This window comes from Lynx rufus, unplaced genomic scaffold (genome assembly GCF_022079265.1).
Source record: "Lynx rufus isolate CCGP_SWC_20201006 ecotype Redwood Valley unplaced genomic scaffold, mLynRuf1.p SCAF_16, whole genome shotgun sequence".
NCBI classification, from domain to species: domain Eukaryota; kingdom Metazoa; phylum Chordata; class Mammalia; order Carnivora; family Felidae; genus Lynx; species Lynx rufus.
In genome coordinates, this window is record NW_025814830.1 from 14,662,752 (window position 1) to 14,671,365 (window position 8,614).

The 8,614-nt window shown below is 42.8% G+C and overlaps 1 non-coding gene across 1 annotated transcript; it reads left to right on the forward strand.

Moving 5' to 3' along the window:
* Positions 1 to 3,291: 3,291 nt before the first annotated feature.
* Positions 3,292 to 3,455, forward strand: LOC124511964 (U1 spliceosomal RNA). Its single transcript, XR_006962005.1, has one exon. It is a non-coding gene; the product is annotated as a U1 spliceosomal RNA (small nuclear RNA).
* Positions 3,456 to 8,614: the final 5,159 nt, after the last annotated feature.

The window sequence follows — 8,614 nt, forward strand, 5'->3', positions numbered from 1 at the left end:
CAGACAGGTGGGGGACTCAACAGGGACCAGAAGCCAGAGTAAAAATGACAGGCTGGCAAATGGGGAAGCAAAGGTAGAAATTTGGTGTGGCTAGTGACTTTGATAGGGAAAAATCTGTTATGAGATGGCCAACAAGGACTGATAGGGGAATTCCAGTCCCTGCCCGAAGACTCCTGTTCCGGGTTTTTCTTCCTACCCCGCTTGCCTCGCTCTCGAACAGGCTATAAATTGTCCCTGCTACTGATGCTCTGGGCTCACACCTCTGGAGAATGATCTCCTCTGAGCCCACCGGTGTAAAATAAACCTCCTGCCTTCCAAGATCTCTGAGTGCCGCTTGGTTCTTCCGCCCAGTGATCCAGACCACTATCCGTTACAACTTTGATATGAAAAAAATGGTAAACATGGGGCAGTTTGCCAGTACATTTGAACTAAGCCTTTACATTATACCCTCCCCTGGTCCCCACTTAGCAGGACCCGGCCCACTGTGAACTTCCCAGGCTGCAGCTGTACTTGTGTCTGCCTGACCAAGCGCTGGGGGCTTCCGCCTGACCCTGCGCCAGTCGGGAAACTAAACGGGACCTGGAGGACACACAAGTCCTAAGGAAACATAGGGAAGATGAACAACCTAGCACACATAGAACGTGGGAACTACAACTAACATAAAGAACTGTTGAGGAAGTATCTCAGGCATAGCCTGGCAGTCCCTACAAGCATTGACCACGTCAGTGCCCAAATTCTTGGCACAGGCAGACCTCAGAAATATCGGGCAGAGGGAGGGGGAAGAACTTGGGGTAGAGAGGTGCCGCACATCCGGACACAGTCACGTGACTAGAGAGAGGCCAAGCTGGGTGGGAATCATTGAGCAGACTGGAAGAGTTCTGACTCCTAAAACTTCTGCTGGCCTTCCAGGCAGCAGACAGCAGGGCTGCTTGGGAGAGGGAACAGTGGAAATAGCCTATCCCGGACACAACACTTAACATAGGGAATCTGGGAATGAAGCAGTCCTCATTCCCATGGTCTGACTGTGGGAAGGATAGAATAGTATCTGGGTAAAAGGGGAAGTGAAGAGCCCAGGCCAGGATGGGGTGAAAGTGAGGGCCTTAGCAGGTGAGACTATAAGGGCAAAGTTCTCAGCATCATGTCATGGTAGAAGAGTCTCTGAGCCTCATCAAGAAACTCCCACTCTTCCTAGGAGAGGGACACAAACACATCCTCAAACATCACATGGTCCTGCCATGATGGAGACAAGCAAGCCAGTGGTCAGCCTCTCTCCAGAGGAACCCTGTATTACCCTCCACATGCACCCACTGCTCATGCTTCTGCCCAGATCCCCAAATCAGGAACATGGGCCGACTCAGGCCCAGGCACTCAGGCCGTCTCAGGCCCATGAGAGGTGCCCACTCTCTCATCATGGTGATATTGACCGCTGTGTCCAGCCCACAGCCTCAAGAGGCAGGGGGAAGATGGATGCCATCTGAGCTCTGGGCCGTCCCTTCCTGAAAAGAACTGAATTGCCAGGTCCGAGGTTGAAGATTTACCCCTATGCTTCCTTCTAAGAGTTTTGTAGTTTTACCTCATATATCAGATCTATGCTCCATTTTGAGTTGAACATTTTATACGGAGTCAGGTAAGGTTCCAACTTTATATCTTTCATGTAGATATCCAGTTGTCCCATCACCATTTGTTGAAGAGACTATTCTTTTCCCATGGAATGGTCTTGGCCATCTCATCGAAAATCAATTGATCATATATAATCATATATATATATATATATATATATATATATATGGGTTCATTCTTGGACTCTCCTATTTTACTGCCAGTACCACACTGTTTTAATTACTATACATTTGTAGCAAGTTCTTTTTTTAAAAAAAATTTTTTTTTAATGTTTATTTATTTTTGACAGAGAGACAGACAGAGCATGAGCAGGGGAGGGGCAGAGAGAGAGAGGGAAACAGAATCCGAAGCAGTCTCCAAGCTCCGAGCTTCCAGCACAGAGCCTGACGCGGGGCTCGAACTCACAGGCCGGGAGATCATGACCTGAGCCGAAGTCGGACGCTCAACCGACTGAGCCACCCAGGCGCCCCCATTTGTAGCAAGTTCTGAAATCAGGAAGTATGAGCCTTCCAACTTTGTTCTTCCTTTTCTAAGATTATTTTGGCCATTCTTGGTTCCTTGAATTTCCATATGAATTTGAAAATCAGTTTGTCGATTTCTACAAAGAAACTAGGTGGGATTTTGATAGTTGAATCTGTAGATAAATTTAAGGAGTATTGCCCTCTTAACAACATGGTCACATGAGTATGGATGTCTTTCCATTTATTTAAGTCTTCTTTAGTTTCTTTCAGCATGTATGTGACTTTCCATATACAAGCTTTGGTTACATTTATTTCCAAGTATTTTATCCTTTCTGATGATTTTTTTTTTAATTTTTTTTTCAACGTTTATTTATTTTTGCGACAGAGAGAGACAGAGCATGAACGGGGGAGAGGCAGAGAGAGAGGGAGACACAGAATGGGAAACAGGCTCCAGGCTCTGAGCCATCAGCCCAGAGCCTGACGCGGGGCTCGAACTCCCGGACCGCGAGATCGTGACCTGGCTGAAGTCGGACGCTTAACCGACTGCGCCACCCAGGCGCCCCTCCTTTCTGATGATTTTATAAATGAAATTGTTCTCTTAAATCCATTATGGGTTGTCCATTGTTGGTGTTACCAACACTCAAAATCAGTTGGTTGATTATGGATTGATTTCTTTAGCTTTTTAAGATGTTATCCTACTGCCTTGTGGTATCCATGATTTCTGATGGGAATTGGCTGTTGATCTCAGTAAGAATCCCTTCTACCTTTTGCACTGCTGGTGGGAATGCAAGCTGGTGCAGCCACTCTGGAAAACAGGATGGAGGTTCCTCAAAAAAATTAAAAAAAATAGAACTACCCTACGACTTAGTAATTGCACTACTAGGTATTTGTCCAAGGGTTAGAGGTGTGCTGTTTCAAAGGGGCACATGCACCCCAGTGTTTATAGCAGCTATCAACATAGCCAAAGTATGGAAAGAGCCCAAATGTCCACTGATGAATGAATGCATAAAGAAGATGTGGTATACACACACACACACACACACACACACACACACACACACACACAATGGAGTATTACTCAGCAATCAAAAAGAATGAAATCTTGCCATTTGCAACTACGTGGATGGAACTGGAGGGTACTATGCTAAGTGAAATTAGAGAAAGACAAATATCATATGACTTCAATCATATCCAGAGTTTAAGATACAAAACATTTACCTGGCAGGGGAGATACCATGATCATGAAAGTGGTTTTCCCAGGGCGAGGTCTACCCATTGCACTCAGAATGTGCCGACCCCTGTGATTTTCCTAAATGTGGGACACTCGACTGCATAACTTGTGGTAGTGGGGGACTGTGTTTGTGCTTTCCCCTAAACAAAAAAAAAATGTTTTTAAAGATACAAAACAGATGAACATAAGGGAAGGGAAGCAAAAATAATATAAAAATGGGGGGGGAAACATAAGAGACTCCAAAAAATAGATAACAAACTAAGGGTGCTGGAGGGGGTGTGGGTGGGGGAGATGGGCTCAATGGGCAAGGGACATTAAACAGGACACTCGCTGGAATGAGCACAGGGTGTTATATGTAGGTGATGAATCACTGGATTCCACTCCTGAAATCATTATTGCACTATATGCTAACTAACTTGGATGTAAATTAAAAAAAAAAAAAGAATCCCTTCTACATGATGAACCACTCCTCTCTTGGCTTTCACAATTTCTGTGTTGGGTTTATGACAATTTCATTATAATGTTACTGGGTGTGGATCTCTTTGAGTTTATCCCATTTGGAGATTTGTTGAGTTTTTTGGTATTCAGATTCCTGTCTTTCTAAAGTCTGGGGAATATTCAGCCATTTAAAAAATTTTTTTAAGTTTATTGATTTATTTTTCAGAGAGACAGAGACAGTGTGAGCGGGAGAGGGGCAGAGAGAGGGGGGAGAGAGAGAATCCAAAGCAGGCTGTGCACTGTCAGCCCAGAGCCCAACGTGGCGCTCGAACCCACAAAATCATGAGATCGTGACCTGAGCCAAAACTGAGAGTTGGACATTTAACTGACTGAGCCACCCAGGTGCCCCAAAATTCAGCCTTTTTTCTTAGGATATTCTTCCTGTCTCCTCTCTCACTCTCTCTACTCTTCTTCTAGGATTCCCATTATGTTAGTATCTTTCATGTTGTCCCATAGATACACAAGGCTCTGTTCATTTTTCTTTGTTCCTTTTACTTTCTTCTCCTTAGACAGCTTAATTTCAATGGACCTATCTCTAAGTTCACGGATCATTTCTTGTGTCTCCTCAAATCTGCTGTTGAAGCTCTCTGATGAAGTTTTCATTCTGTTATTTATTGTGGGTAGTCACTGAAGTCTGTTTTATTAGCTTAATGGTCAGATAGCTATTTGATAGGGACTTCTTTAAATGCCTGGAGACAAAAGACAAATATATACTCTCCTATCCTTTATAAATTTGCTTGGAGTAGGGCCTCTCCTTCACTGCTTAGTCATGCCTTTTACATTTTGGCCTTAGCCTTCATTTTCTTTATGTGGAGCCTAAAGATCATCGAGAGGTGAAACTCTGGGGTCTTTTCAGGTGTCTTCTAAGCACATACTTGCCCTGGGAATGTACATGGCCTTCTAGATTCTCTGGTATATGTGGGAGCTTTTCAAAGCCCTTAGTCCTCCTTGTACCTCCTCCAACAGGCTTCTTCTAGACATTCTGGTCTGTCTACTGCTTCCGATGTCTGTTATCCCAATCCCCTGGCACCAGTGGCTAGTATATGCTTTTAGTTGTTTTTGGCAAGTGCTGCTTGGAAGACTACTCCAGCCTTGAGAAAATCCCAAGGCTGCCAAAAGAAAGGCAAATAAACCCCTGTGTCAAACCCTCAGAGAGCTGCAGTTGGGTCAAAACGCACAACCACAATTCTCTGAGAATGGATCCATATGGCCCCCTTCATAGGAAAAACACCCATCCCCCTCTGTCAGTAGAAGCCAAGTTGACATCAACCAGAAAATGTTTCATTCCCAAAGTTTCCATTGTCTGAAGGATCCTAATGGAGAACAGCCAAGACCCGTCGGTTAAGAATATGGTCTATGGGTCTGAGGTTGTCTCTAGTGAGCAAACTCATGTTATAAAGAAAAAATGAGGGTGGAGTTTTTTAGGATGCCAGCTTTCTTTTTTTTTTTTTAATTTTTAATGTTTATTTTTGAAAGACAGAGAGACAGAGAGACATAGCATGAGCAGGGGAGGGGCAGAGAGAAAGGGAGACAGATTCCAAAGCAGGCTCCAGGTTCTAAGCTGTCAGCACAGAGCCCAACGCAGGGTTCGAACTCATGAACCGAGAGATCATGACCGGAGCCAAAGTGGGACGTGTAACTGAGTGAGCCACCCAGGTGCCCCCCAGCTTTCATCCAAGTGAGGAATATAATCCACATTTCTAAGCTGGTCAAATCTATCACATTAATATCTAGGGAATATGGATTTTAATTGTACTCACTGAAGTCTAGAGAAAAATCAAAATATACTAACTTCTTCCTTATCCCCTCATACTTAACTCATATCTCCCATTTAAAATTAACATTGATAATATGTCCTATAACCATACAAATACTTGTTCATTGAAGTAATATCTCAAAAGTAAAATAAACGGGAAACCACAGAAATGTTCAATGACAGGGAATTTGCTGAACAAACAAAGCCTCATTCACACAGTATATGACTCAGTACAGCAGCTTCAAGCCATTACAAAAGGAGGAGAAGGGAAGGGGGAGAAGAGAAAGAAGAAGAAAAAGATGAAGGAGGGGGAGGAGGAGGAGGAGGGGGAGGAGGAGTTGTTAATATATTCCAGTACAGTCTCTCAATTTTGCAACTACTTTTCTAAAGAAGCAGAAAATAATGTGTTTGGGAGTGTCCTTACATAAAAAGAAAACATTTCAAAAACAAATAAAATTAAAACCTAATATATTGGGAAAGAGAGGGGACATACTGAACATAGTGAAGGGGCACATTTGAGAGACAAACCTTTTGGAATCAACATTGTTTTACAATTTTTTGCCTTGGGTAAACGTAGCAAACAAAATTAACCTACAATAAAAAGAGTTAACCTACAATAAAAGTAAAAATGGGTCATAATAACATGAAGCAGAATTTTAAAATGACAACACGTTGCAATAAGTACTTTTCCTCTACCCACAGAAAAATTATGTCCTTTTATTGTATAAAAGAGAAATTTGATTACACATCTGTCGGAGAATATAGCTCTCAGACAACAAAAGATGCAGATTCAGGCTTCTGCTCCAGGATGGAGGAGAACATTTCTACAACAAAAAAGCTTGGTGAACATCAAATTTGTGACTCTTTATTTTCAAACCCGTCAGAGAGCTACCGATGCAGAGCAAATAACTGGCCTAAAATTTAAAAAGAGACTTTCCCTTAACAGAGCAGATTTGGACACGTGCTCCCCTTGTGTAGATGCACTAACCAAACACCCTGCTTCGACCAGACTGTCTTGATCTCAGCACTGAAAGTCCCATGTACTGGAAGTGCCTTTCCTGGGACAGAAGTCCCAGTGTTCCGTGACAGGTGCAGAAGTTTGCAGCACACCCATACACTAGCCAAAAAAATAGGAGCTGAAAGCAAAACCGTTTTTAATGCCAGGTATGGTAGAGATTATTGGCTCTCTGTAGTTGCTGTGGCTGGCCTGGTTCACACCTGAGTGATTCTGCGAGGAGGCGTCCGTGTAAATTATACCTTAACCTAATGTATTTTGCCACAGAAAGTGAAGCAGTTTCCTTATCCACGTTGGTCCCGCCTCATATCATTCTTCTGTCTCAGTTCTTTCCTCTTGTCGCATGTCTATCCCTGTATTTGTTTTCTGTCACTGCTCTAAAAGAGAAATGACCACAAATTCTGTGGTTGAAAACACATGATTTATTATCTTGCGGTCTCTGAGCACTTGAACTCCTGATCAGAAGTTCAAGGGCTCTGCTGGACGTTCTGAATAAAAATTCACAGGGACAAACTCAAGGTATTGGCAGGGGCTACAGTTTTCATCTGGGGCCCTGGACCATCTTCCGCAATCACTGTTTTGTTTTTATTTTCAGAATTCGTGTCCTGCTCAGCGTTTCCATGCGTCCTCCTTGACTTTGAAGCCACAACAGTGGGTCGAGGGCTTCTCTCATGCTTTGAATCTCTCTTACTTCCTTTTTCATCAACCAGCCAAAGAAACTACTCTGCTTTTGAGGGCTTCTGAGATTAGAATAAGTCCACCCAGATAACCCAGGCAAATCTTATTTGAAGATCAACTGATTAGTAATTTACTGACATATACAAAATCTCATTTGCCACATAACACAGCATTCATGGGAGTCACACCTGGGGCAAAATATCATGGGTTTCAAAATTCAATCTACATGCTCCCTTTGATGTATACATTTGTTTATATCAAAACATATAGATATATCTACAGCTTCTTTAGCAGATTTACATATATATTTTAAATTTTTTATCAATTTTTTTAATGCTTATTTATTTATTTATTTATTTATTTTCTTAACGTTTATTTTTGAAAGAGAGAGACAGAGTGTGAGTGGGGGAGAAGCAGAGAGAGAGGGAGACGTAGAATCCGAAGCAGGCGCCAGGCTCCGAGCTGTCAGCACAGAGCCCAACGCGGGGCTCGAGCTCACGAACCACGAGATCACGACCTGAGCCAAAGTCAGATGCTGAACCAACTGAGCCACCCAGGTGCCCCAGATTTATATTTTCTTAATAGTAGGTCTGAAATTATTTGTATGACTGTAATAATTTTCCACACAACTCAGCTAACGAGTATCTTCACATCACCGTTACAGGCTCTAGATGCCAGGCACCTTTACACAGCACAGCTTGACTCCGATTATGGTTTGTCCAAGTTCCAAACAAAGACCTTAATCATAATACTTTGCTTCTAAATAATGCAGATTTTCCCTGGTTTTTGAAAGCAAGTGAATCATCTTGGAGACGTTTTTACCTACTTATATGGGTATTTTCTCTGTTTCACTTGATACTCACCTGGAGGCTTACATGCTGGGTCTGTGAGGAATGAATCCTGGCTTGACATCTTACCCCTGTCGGTGACAACAGAGATCTCATCTGTAAAGGACCTGGGATTGAAGCCTAATATCCAGACTTTCTTAAGGGTTACATTTACGTAACTCTAGTTATTTCTTGTTTTCCGTGCAGTCACGTATTTTCTTAGCTGCATTAAAATTCACGTATTTGTGAATGAAAAAGTTGGATTCCATACGGTTGCACTTCTGTAAGGATACACTTATATTTGTCCCAAGTTTCTCTTAAAGAAACTCTTAGTGTGTGCATAAGTTCGCTAGGGTTGCCGTGACAAAGTATCACAGATCGGGTGGCTTAAACAACAGAGATTTCTTTTCTCACGGCGCTGGAGGCTAGAAGTCCAAGATTAAAGTGTTGGCAGGTTTGGGTTCCTTCGAGGTCTCTCTCCTTGGCTTGCAGACAAGCTACCTTGTCACTGTGTCTTCACAGGGTTGT